This window comes from Gekko japonicus, unplaced genomic scaffold (genome assembly GCF_001447785.1).
Source record: "Gekko japonicus isolate JY-2015 unplaced genomic scaffold, Gekko_japonicus_V1.1 scaffold198, whole genome shotgun sequence".
Lineage (NCBI taxonomy): Eukaryota > Metazoa > Chordata > Lepidosauria > Squamata > Gekkonidae > Gekko > Gekko japonicus.
This window is the reverse complement of record NW_015161409.1, coordinates 952,982-964,632: the sequence shown is the minus strand read 5'-3', so window position 1 is coordinate 964,632 and position 11,651 is coordinate 952,982.

Genomic DNA, 11,651 nt, shown 5'->3' with positions numbered 1-11,651 from the left:
TGGGCAAGCGGCGGGTCAATCCCCCTACCCAGTGGGCCTCTGCAGGGTGCCGCCGGCGCCGCCTGTGCTACAGTCCCCGGCAGTCCAGGGGAGGGGGCTTCCCTCTGCACCACCTCTCCTCTGCCCACAGCCGCACTGCCGTCCTTTGCCTCGGGGGCCCAGCGGGTGGGCCACCCCTACCTGCCAGGCATGCTGGGATGGTCTCCAGGCCCCACCGGGAGGTTGGCATCTGCGCTTGCCTAGAGCGCAGGACAACTTCGGGCCGGCCCTGGCTGCAGGAATTCATTGGCTCCTCCTAGGTTTGTTGACCGGAAATAACACAGGGACCAAGCACAAGAAGAGTAATTTGATTCCTAGAACAGTCAGGAATGAGAGTGGCTCCCCCTTTCTGCCTCCCAATTGAGCTGCAAAACAACAGCCCCCCCTGCCCACTCACCAAAATCCCTGTGTAAGATTCAGGGCTAGTACTCCTGGGATAAAGAAGCAAAAGGGTGGGGAGTGTCCACTCTAAGCATATAAAAGCCAGCTATTAATCAGATGTTACTCAGAGGTGAGAAGGCTGACCCGCTTAATTAACATTCTCCAAAGGGTGACTGCAATGACCTTAAATTGACTTCCTCCTTCTTTCTTCTGAAACACAGCAGTCGTGATCACACGGCCTCATTAAAACATGGTTAGCTTTGGTTTTCTTGCTAAGAAGCTGTGGGTTTTTTATTTGGTTGTTGTTGCCCAGAACATCTTGTGCTGGGGAAAGCTAGGACATCTAAGGGCCCGTGATGCAGCAGCCTTGCTGAAACTATGAAGGGCTAGAATTGGGGAGTGTCTGGATAGGAACTCCCTTATATGTCATGCTGAGCTTCCTGGAGAAAACCTGGGGCATAGATGTAAATCAATAGGAATTCTGTTTAAATGGAGCACTCACTTGCTGTGCTTTGGGCATTGCTTGGTGTCATCAAGGCATCCTCCCCCTCTCTTGCTTCAGGGGAAAGAGGGATTCCATTCTGCAGGGCCTGTGGAGTGTTCCAGGTTTGAATCCCTCTACCATGGAAGCTCACTGGATGACCTTGGGCCAGTCATACTCTCAGCCTAACCTACCTCACAGGGTTGTTATGAGGATGAAATGGAGAATAGAAGAAGGATGTAAGCCAGTTTGGGTCCCCACTGGGAGAAAAGTGGGGGTATAAATGAGGGAACTAAATACATCCATTATAGCTGCAAAATGTATGACTACACTTGACAATGGACAGCAAACTCCCATCTTTTAAAAAAGATGAGCTTGATTTCACAAACTTTGTTCAGCTCTGAATTCTGCCCAGTGCATCTTCCTGCATTTTATACAAAGGGGGGAATTGTACTGAGCCTTGAGAAATTGGAATTTTAGGAGATGTGGGAAATAGGGGAGGATCAAGGTCAAAACAAAGTTCAGCTAACACTTCCCAAACTAAGTCCATTGAAGTCACTGGGGCTTAGAAGTTTGTATAGCTTTTCTTAGGGTTGATAGGTAAAGCACTGTTCATCAGGAATATCTCCCAGCCAATGTTCCCTCTAAGCTGTGTAGTCTTGTGAGCAAAAATTCTACTTTGTGAGCTACTGGCATTAAAATTGTGAGCAAGTGATTTGGTTACTGCATAAACTAGTTTGCTCTGGAGCCATCCTTCCTGAGCTGAGACAAAAATATGTGAGCTAGAGGCTAAAAAACTGTGAGCTAGCTCACACTAACTCAGGTTAGAGGGAACACTGCTCCCAGCATATGTCCTGTTAAAGGTTATGAGTCTGAAATAGACAAAATGACCTGGCTTGTCTCTTTTCAGAAATGTTCAAGTTCTGTATGTAATTATCTCCTTTATGGCCATCGTCATTACTACTAAAGTTATAACCTAGCCTTCCTCCACAGACCATGGGTCCACATGAATCCCCCCCACCCTGTTTTGTTCTCAACACAATCCACTGAGGTTGACTAGAGGGGGCTATTCTGTATGATAACATAACTCCATAGTCCTCCTTTTCATCACACTGATGTTCAATACATGGGAGGATGCAAGAGAACAAATAAGAATAACAACATGCTGGCATTGTGGTTGCACACCGCTACCAAAATGCAACAGAAACCCAGAAAAACAAGCACAGAATATTTGAAATACATTTTAAAAAAACACTAGGAAAGTGTTTATATCCTCCAGAAGGTCTTTGTTACAGTTTCCCACATCTTTCAAAAAACATTACATCATTAAATCAAAGGAAAAAGTAGCAGCATAACTCATTAAGATGGCAGCAAGTGTATTTGGCTTTGCACCCCTGCAGACAATAATGATTAGAGAATCCTTGTTTTCTAAAAATGCCTTTCTAAAGCACCTTGAAGTCACACTGAAGAAAGACAAAAGCGTAGGAGAATATATAAAGCTTTTTCTGCAAGAGAACTGTTCTGAATGGGTGAATGTATGCTGTCCAGAGGTTCCATTGCTATGCTTTGAGAAAACCTCATCCAACCTGCTGACTCCCATTCCTTCAAAACTTCTTTCAGCAGAAATGGTCTTCTAATGTTCAGTTCACAACCTTGAGAAGTCTTGCAAAATCTAACACCTATCAAGTTCATACACATCACAAGAAGACCTGTCATTTTTAAACTGATCCAAACTGGTTCCAGGCCTCCAAATTCAAACACAAAAATCAAGAACAACAGTCCTAATCCCAAACACAGTCACGGGCATCTAGTCATATCTATTGACTGGTAGTCCCAGATGTGAATGAGCATCTCATTCACATCAAAAGATTCATTTGGCCAGGACTTGGATGGGCATTGTAATGCATTCAGACGCCGCATATCTGTGTCAGCAGTTTATACAGAAGACTACTTCCAAGTCTGAATCTCCAATGCTGAGTGGGGTAGGTAGATTTTCTGTATGAGCTTGAAAAGTTGTATTGAACTGTAGGCTAGAACATTTGAACAGCACATCTTGTTAGGCACCATTCATTTCTATAAAGAAGAGAGCAAGAGTTGGGCAGAGGCAGCTGATGTTGGGCTGCAAAAATGTTCTCCTACACATATGCAAGAAAATAGATAAAGAATGGCCTGAAAATGGAAAACCAAACAAATCTCAGAACAGATAATCAAATTCCGGTGGGCACCTACAAGAATGATGATTTCTCTTAAAAATAGCAAAATAATATTTCATGCTGAGAATATTATGCTGAGAATGATCTGCATCCAACCTGCAGCGGTATAAAGATCTATGCAATATAGGGTGGATTATTTTGCTGTTTGCTTTACATGCATATGTTCACGGAAGGAAGAAGCGTAGGAATGCACATGTAAGAATCAGATGCTTTCCCATATAAAAATGCATGCAATTCATAAGGGTCTGCAAGTGGTAATTCAAGTATCATCTGATTCATGTGACTTATTCACAATAGTTTAATGCATTCTTTCTTCATTGACTTGAGGAAGTATCCTCATTTCTTATGAATAAAAATATATTTCATTGACGTTTTGCAACATCTCATATGAGCATCCAATTACATCAGATAGTATGACCAAATAGATGGCACATGACTGCTCAAAATGATACCCACATTGATTACAGTGGAAATTGCTTCCCAGTAAGTAGACTTGCAGTCTAGGTTTGTTTTACCCCTTGATTTCTCCAGTTATTCTGCTAAAATAAATTTGTCTGAATTTAAGATTGTATTACATTCCCATATAATGTGAATATGTTGCAGGATCTACTCAGGAGATCATAATTATTTTTTGCATTTCTACAGTGGCTTAGTTGGAAAGATCAATAAAAAACTTCCACATAGAAAAGGAATATAAATCTTATTCCCATTGGAGAAAAAAAATTCAAAAGAAATAGTAATATCTTACTAATGACTAACAACAAACAGCGCCAGAAGTATAGATAAATGTGACTGAGAGAGGCTAAAAAGACATGAAATTAATACACATAGCCCATGCACACACTGATTTTGATTTTTTTAAAAATCAGCCTCTGGACATAGCTTCAAAATAAACATCAAGAGTCTATTATATGATGGAAACTGACCCTTAAAGGTAACACTGACATCTCAAAGTGTGGGTTAAAATTATACTTTTTGTATTATTATAGATCTGTAGGCTACTTTAGAAAGGGCGCCTATGAATTAAATATAAATAGTGCTTATTTTGTGGTGTTACAGCTCTACATTTGATAATCTTGCCTTTGGTTTCAGGAAGTACTCTAGCCATTACGCTGTAATCACAAAACAAAGTTCCAAATACTCTGCATTGCCAGTTCTGAGAATGATTTTTGGTGCACCATTCAAAGAATGGTTGACACAGACTACTAAGAGGCAGCTCTAGTTCAAGCTTCCCCTGCATTATGTCTTTTAGAATTTAGGACTTCATTACATTCTGAGTTTCCCTGTCCCCTCCCTTCAAAAACCTGTTATGTGAAGGGGTGGGGAGAAAAAGTTGTGACATCACAATATTAGGTAAGCCATCCCAGTCCTAAATTAGTGTCAGCTTAGGAGACCCTGGCCCAAATCTTCATTCTTGCTGCGGTCACATGCGCCAGTTGAAGCGGAAGAGAAGCGAGGCTATTTCCTCCAGAGGAATTTGACACGCAGTTGTGAGATCACACCTCCTTTTGTAGCTGTGGGCACAGCCCATCACTGTGTGATCAGACACAACTGCAGGTGAGTCTGGGTTTTTTGGTCGTTTGTTTCCCATGTGCATAAACGAGGAACCGCACCTCCACACTGAGGGCCCCCTATGGAGTATGTGATGATGCACATACTGCGAGGGGGGGTGGCAGCAAGCCAGGATGGCATGATCAGAACATCCCGATGGCATGAGAGTGTGCTTGCGTGATCAGACGGGAAAGTCCATCTGTGGCCCATCAGAACCCGTTAGAGTTGGGACTTTCTCCAGTGTCTTTTAACTCCGCTTCTGCGGTGGAGCAGCACGGGTTGCCAATGACCACAGGTCGCTTCCCAGATGTTGCTGTCTGATCACTCCCTTTAAATCCATCAGGCATTCACACCTATGTCAGATCTAAAGGCATGTGTATTCACGGCCTCAGTCATATTCACTGGGTGATCTTGAGCTAGTCTCTCTCTCAGCCTAACTTACCTCACAGAGTTGTTGGGATATTCAAACAGAGGAGAGAAGAATTGTACACCCTGCCCTGAACCCTTTGGAGGAAGGTTGGGATTTTTAAAAAGTATGTTAGTTGTGTACTATTCCTGCAGCAATTTCATTTTTGCCATTTTAAAAATATATGTGAAGTGCTTTGAAAATGTGAGATATGCTGTATATATTCGAAGTATTTATGTACTTAAATGTGAAGTATTTGAGGTAAGTATAGAAGAAATAGGATTAATCACTAAAAGCTAAGTCACACAGGTATGTGTGTTACGTTCTGGCACCAGAAGAGTTACCTACCTTCATAAAAAAGCAGATATTACTTTTTATTTAGATGTTCCTGAGTGCTACCGCCTTCTCTCCTCCTCCCTTGGGCAACCTAATGTATGAATGTGGGAGTTCATGGATCTCATCTATAGCCATTCATATCATCTGTGAAATTCTTTTTTCCAGATCAGTTACTTCTTTTAATGAGAGGCCCAAATGTAATGTATCAATGCCACAAAAAGTAGTCAATCTGTTAGCTTCTACTAACAGGTCCAGTCTTCTTCACCTTAGCTCCTAAAATGGAGGGGGGGGAATCAGACCAAAAGCTAATTTAACAGAAAATTCCCAGTGTGTTTTCCAGATCTTCATGGAGATTTATTCAGTCATTCAGTAAACACATAACAGATTTCCTTTTGCTTAGACTTAGAAGAGCTGCGTCCAAATACCTACTCGGTACCTCATAAATAAATGGTAAGGCTACAATTCTGTGCATATTGGGTGGGGGGATTCTGAATAAATAAATCTTACTTGAGAACAACCCATGCTACAGTCCTTGCATCCAAGTAAATGTGTAGGACCAGACTTCACTGCTCAATGGCACAATGACCATTTGCCTCCCAAGTAAAGTCTGGGTTTGTTGCTTTTTAAGCCTCACCTTTCATGTTCATCAGTTTGGGCAGTAGTGAAAAAGGTAAATTCCACACTGAGGAAAGGGATTGAAAATAAAACAGTCAATATTGTAATGTACCCGTATAGATCCATGCTGCAGCCTCACTGGGAATACTGTGTACAATTCTGGTTGCTGGAAGGAGGAGGAGGAGGAGGAGGAGGAGGAGGAGGAGGAGGTGGTGGTGGTGGTGGTGGTATTGTAAAACTGGGGAAAATGTTTTTTATTTATAGCCCATTTCTCACTCTGATTGGGACCTGAAGTAGATAACAAGATGATTAACAGATCGGAACACCTTTCCTATGAAGAAAAAGTCTGGAGCTTTTCAGTTTTAAAAAAACACAACTAAAGGGAGACATGATAGAGGCTTATAAAATTATGCATGGGGTGGAGGTGGATAGAGAGCTTTTTCTCCCTCCCCCTTAATACTAGAACTTGAGGGCATCTAATGAGGTTGATAAGCAATGGATTAATGACTGACAACAGGAAATACTTCTTAACTGTGCAAGTAATTAAATTGTAACATTCACTGTCAGGAGATGTAGCGATGATGACCACAAGCGTAGATGGCTTTAAGAGGAAATTAGATGCATGGGAAATAGTCCAATGGGCCATGGTGACTGAAGGGAACCTCCACAGTTAGAGGCAGTTAAACTCTGAATGTGTTAGGATGTAAAATCTGGGGGAGATCTTGGCCTCTGTGCACTGTTTACTGGCCCTCCAGGGGAACTGATTGGCCACTGTTTGAAGCAAGATACTAGGCAAGATGGACTACTTGTCTGATCTAACAGGGCTCTTTTTATGTTCTTTTAAGTCAGTGGCTTTCTTATTCATGTAAATGAACCATGGCTAGTAATATTAGTTTCTCCTCTGCTCTAGGAGAAAGAGGCCTTCTCTGAGAGGTGATAATTCATGCTGTGTTTCACGTAGTATTTTTGGCCACTGTGAGACAGAGTGTTGGACTGGATGGGCCATTGGCCTGATCCAACATTGGCTTCTCTTATGTTCTTAATGAGCAGTTGCACCCACTGCAGAAGCTGTTGCAGAGTTCCCCATTAGTGACAGAGGCTGGTTGGAAGGGGCAAGTCCAGAGCAATGCAGAGATACAGAAGGCAGCCACTTAAGGTAAGTGAGTACTTTGGTGCTCTTAAATATGTAGGAGTTTTGTGACACCTTAAAGATCAACAAGGCTATCTTCCAGCATAAAGCCTTCTGGAAAGGCAGGGCAGTCTAGAGGTTACTGCCAGACTAGGTTCTACAAGAACTTGGTTCAGATTCCTGTTCTGTCACAGAAGCGAAGAGCTCACTGGCTGACAGTGGTCCTTGCTCCACAAATCCTCCCTCACAGGGCTATTGTTGTGATAAGAAAAAGTAGTGTGTTTAAACTTCTGTGACAAAGTGGGATCCAGTCCATGAAGGTTTTTGCTGGACAAAAACCCTGTAAGTCTCAAGATCCCACAAGATACTGGTTTACTTTTGCTGCAACTGGACTAACACAGTTAACCCTCTGGATCTGAACATTCACTTGTTGCCGCCGACTTTGGAACTTACTGCCCTCATGCAAAAGCTCGCAGCCACACAGCATTTAGCAAATGGCATTTCAAAGCAGGCTTTTCCTTGAAATATTATGTATCCTGCTAGCCAAAGAATGCTACGTTGAAGGGATCAGGACTTTAAAACATCGGAATAATATGATTAGAGATCTCGTTCAGTCCTTATCAGACAAACAGGATATGTTAAGAGAATATAATTCTCGGTATCTCATTGTTCAGTGAAGGACTGACAGGACAACCATTAGCAACTTTTGGAGCTCTACAAATCTGCACATTGCAAGGGTAAGAAGGTAGAAAGCTGCTTTTCTACCATTTTATTGAGTTCCTGAAGCATCTCTCTTCATGTTAAAGGTCACTTAATCAAGGAGTCTTAATTAAAGAGTCTACAAATTTATCCAACATCACTCTTTGTCCCTGCAGCTACTAGAGTAGTTGATGCCAAGACACTATTTTAAGGAAATTTAGTTTCAGGTGGTAGCCATGTAGGTCTGCACTGCAGTAGAACAGCTGGATTAGAGTCTAGTAGCACCTGAGAGACCAACAAGATGGGGGGGGGAGGTTTATGAGCTACTGAGAGGCTAAAGCTCTCTTATTTTTGACTCTCAAAAGATCATTCCCCCCCCCGGCCACCTAAATCTTATTGGTCTCTAAGGTGCTACAGGACTGGAATCTAGCTTTAAGGAAATTCTGGCCTAGAATAGGAATAAGGCAACTCATGGTTTCAAGTCACCCATTCCCCCCAGGGACTTCCTACCTGCTCCCAGTCCCAAGTACTTCTCAGACACTTTCTCCCGTGCAAACTGCCGGACTGACTTAGGGCCCTCTGGCCCCACATCTTCCCAATTTTAGTAGCAACTGAGGCATTAGTAGAAAAACCATCTGTCTGCTATCTCTCCAGCTAATAATGCCCCTGTATAAATCAATGGTGCGGCCTCATTTGGAATACTGTGTGCAATTCTGGTCACCACCCCTCAGAAAGGATATTATAGCATTAGGAAATGAACAGAAAAGGGCAACTCGAATGATAAAAGGGTTGGAACACTTTCCCTATGAAGAAAGGTTAAGGCGCTTGGGGCTCTTTAGCTTGGAGAAACAACAACTGAGGGGTGACATGATTGAGGTTTACAAGATTATGCATGGGATAGAGCAGGTAGAGAAAGTACTTTTCTCCCTTTCTCACAATACAAGAACTCGTGGGCACTCAATGAAATTGCTGAGCAGTTGGGTTAGAACAGATAAAAGGAAGTACTTCTTCACCCAAAGAGTGATTAACACATGGAATTCACTGCCAGAGGAAGTGGTGGCGGCTACAAGCATGGACGGCTTCAAAAGGGAATTAGATAAGCATATGGAGCAGAGGTCCATTGGTGGCTATTAGCCACAAGGTATGGATAGGGACTCTGGAGAAAGTGATGCTCTGTCTTCTTGGTGCTTGCCGGGGGCCAATAGTGTGAGGGCTCGTAGTGTCTTGGCCCCACTGGTGGACCTCCTGATGGCACCTGGTATTTTTGGCCACTGTGTGACAGAATGTTGGACTGGATGGGCCACTGGCCTGATCCAACATTGGCTCCTCTTATGTTCTGATGTTCTTACTTTGGTCTGCCACTCTGCTCACCTCACCATACTAGCCCTTTTCAGGTGTCCCAAATGCATAAAATGACAGATGGGCTTGAATCACAGCAAACTCCACCCCAACCAGTGGACACATTTGTTGGGATGTAAATACGCAGGTTGAGTTCAGATGGGCAGTTTGAAGCGGGAGGGAGTTGTGGCAAAAGAACTGCAGCGGCTGATGTGGGAGCATACCGGGAGGAGGTGCAAGGGAGCATTCACACTGTTGGCCCGGAGGCACAGCTGTAAGGTGCGGCTTTCTTTTTTGTAGTCTGGAGATATGCGCTTATGCACATGAGCGCATAAGAAAAATGTGGCTTTTGGCATTCACACTTCGTTGGTGCAGGATGGACGCGGGATAATCACATTTTCCAGGGTTTGCTACCACTTTCACCTGGTATCTTTTAAACTCGGGAGCAAAGTGTTACAAATGGGTTGAGTACGGGTGGGGAACGCTGGACAGATGTGCCTGTGTGAATGGCCAATTTAATCCGGCTGTGAAACGTTCCTCACACGCGCCTATATTGGGGCAAACTGCCCATCTGAACTCGACCCCAGATGGCTTTCTCCACATGATCAGGTTGCTGTCTGAGGACTTGGGAGAACTTGATTAGGTAGCAGCTAGAAGAGGGGAAGTAATCCGTCTGCTATCTCACCAGCTATAGCATCTAGTCTATTTCCTTTGTCCAGGTATGAATGCAGCAACCAATATGACAAATATTCAATTAACATTTAGGCTCCCATTTCACAGGATTTGTCCTCTTAAAAGCCATGGGTGGCCAACTTGTTTTGACTTGAGAACAATATCTGTGATATTTGTCCACCATGGGTGGAGACGCTTATTGATTTATTTGATGGAATGTCCTATCCTTTCTCCCCATACAGATAAAGAGTATGCATTCTACTACACATCCCCTCGCTAAATGTGTGGCAAAGACCACTAGTCATGGTGATGACAGACCACTAAGCTACCGTGGAGTGAGAAAGGTCACATGAGGGTATTCGGGTTATCTGTCTGGGCTCAATGTTGCAGGTGATTCTGCAGAGACATGTGGCTTATTGCTAATGCTTATTGTAATGCTAATGCTTATTATAATGCTCTCTACATGGGGCTGCCCTTGGGGCAACTTTGGAAGCTGCAGCTGGTGTAAAACGCGGCAGCCAGGCTGTTGATGGGCCTCCCGATGCGGGAGCACATCCAGCCTGTGCTAAAGGCGCTGCACTGGACTGGCTGCCAATAGCATTCCGGATTTGCTTCAAGGTGCTGGTTTTGACATTTAAAGCCATATATGGTCAGGACCTGTCTACCTGAGGGACCGCCTTTCCCCATATGTTCCCCAGAGAGCACTGAGATCTGGGACGCAACACCGCCTGACCCTTCCTGGCCCTAAAGAGGCCAGGTTGACAACAACTAGGTCTAGAGCATTTTCTCTAGCTGCACCAGCACTAATGAGATCCAGGCCCTGCGAGATCTCCAGCAATTTCCCAGGGCCGTGAAGACGGAGCTTTTCCGCTGGGCATATCAGTGAGAGCGACGGTATGCCAGCCAAGCCTTGCCAACCCGCCAAGGCATGTACTCTGTATAGGTAGATAACAATGTGGTTGATGTTTAGTTGTAATGATATACCGAGCCGCTTTATGTTAAGTTGTTTTATGGATTGATTGTTTTATGTATATTTGTTTTATTAATGCTGTGAGCCGCCCTGAGCCGCTTCGGCGGAAGGGCGGGATAAAAGTCGAATGAATGAATGAATGAATAAATAAATAAATGTATTTTTATAGCGAATATAAAGGTAGAGCACCAGCCCTAGTTGCTGCCTAGTGGCAGTTAAGAGCAAAGGAAAATTCACAGGTCCAGAATCAAAGTAAAATGGTCTATAAATTGGTTCCTGCACACCTACACTGGTTATCGTCACAAGCAACCTATTTCTTGTTTGCATTTTTCCATAGGCATAAAAAGCAGTTCCCAACATCCTACTGGATTCTAATGGGAACCCAGGGAAATGCTGTGCAGATAAAGGTCTGGCTTGGCTTGACTACCATTGAATTCTATGAGCGAAAGGGAAAGTGCCGTAACCAGACAGGAGGCAATCCTGCTCTCTATACCCCAACACCACCAGAACTGAGGAACCATGTTTAGTAGGAGTCTCTGCAAGTGTAGAAACCTTCTCTCTACACATACCTTACTTGTTATAAATAATAAACACATGCCTAATATATTAAAATCAAGTTTTTTACCCAGGAAAAAAGGAGGGAGAGGTGGAAGAACTACTTAGAGGTAAGGGGAATGGATCTCAGAAGAAAGAATTACTTGTCGTATGTTTCTCGCTTCTTCCTCTACTCTTGTTCTGTGATTCTTCTGATGATCTGTTGGATGCTAAGGTTCATGTAGCTATGAATTTCTGGTTACCAGTCTTGTATTTTCTTCAGCAGG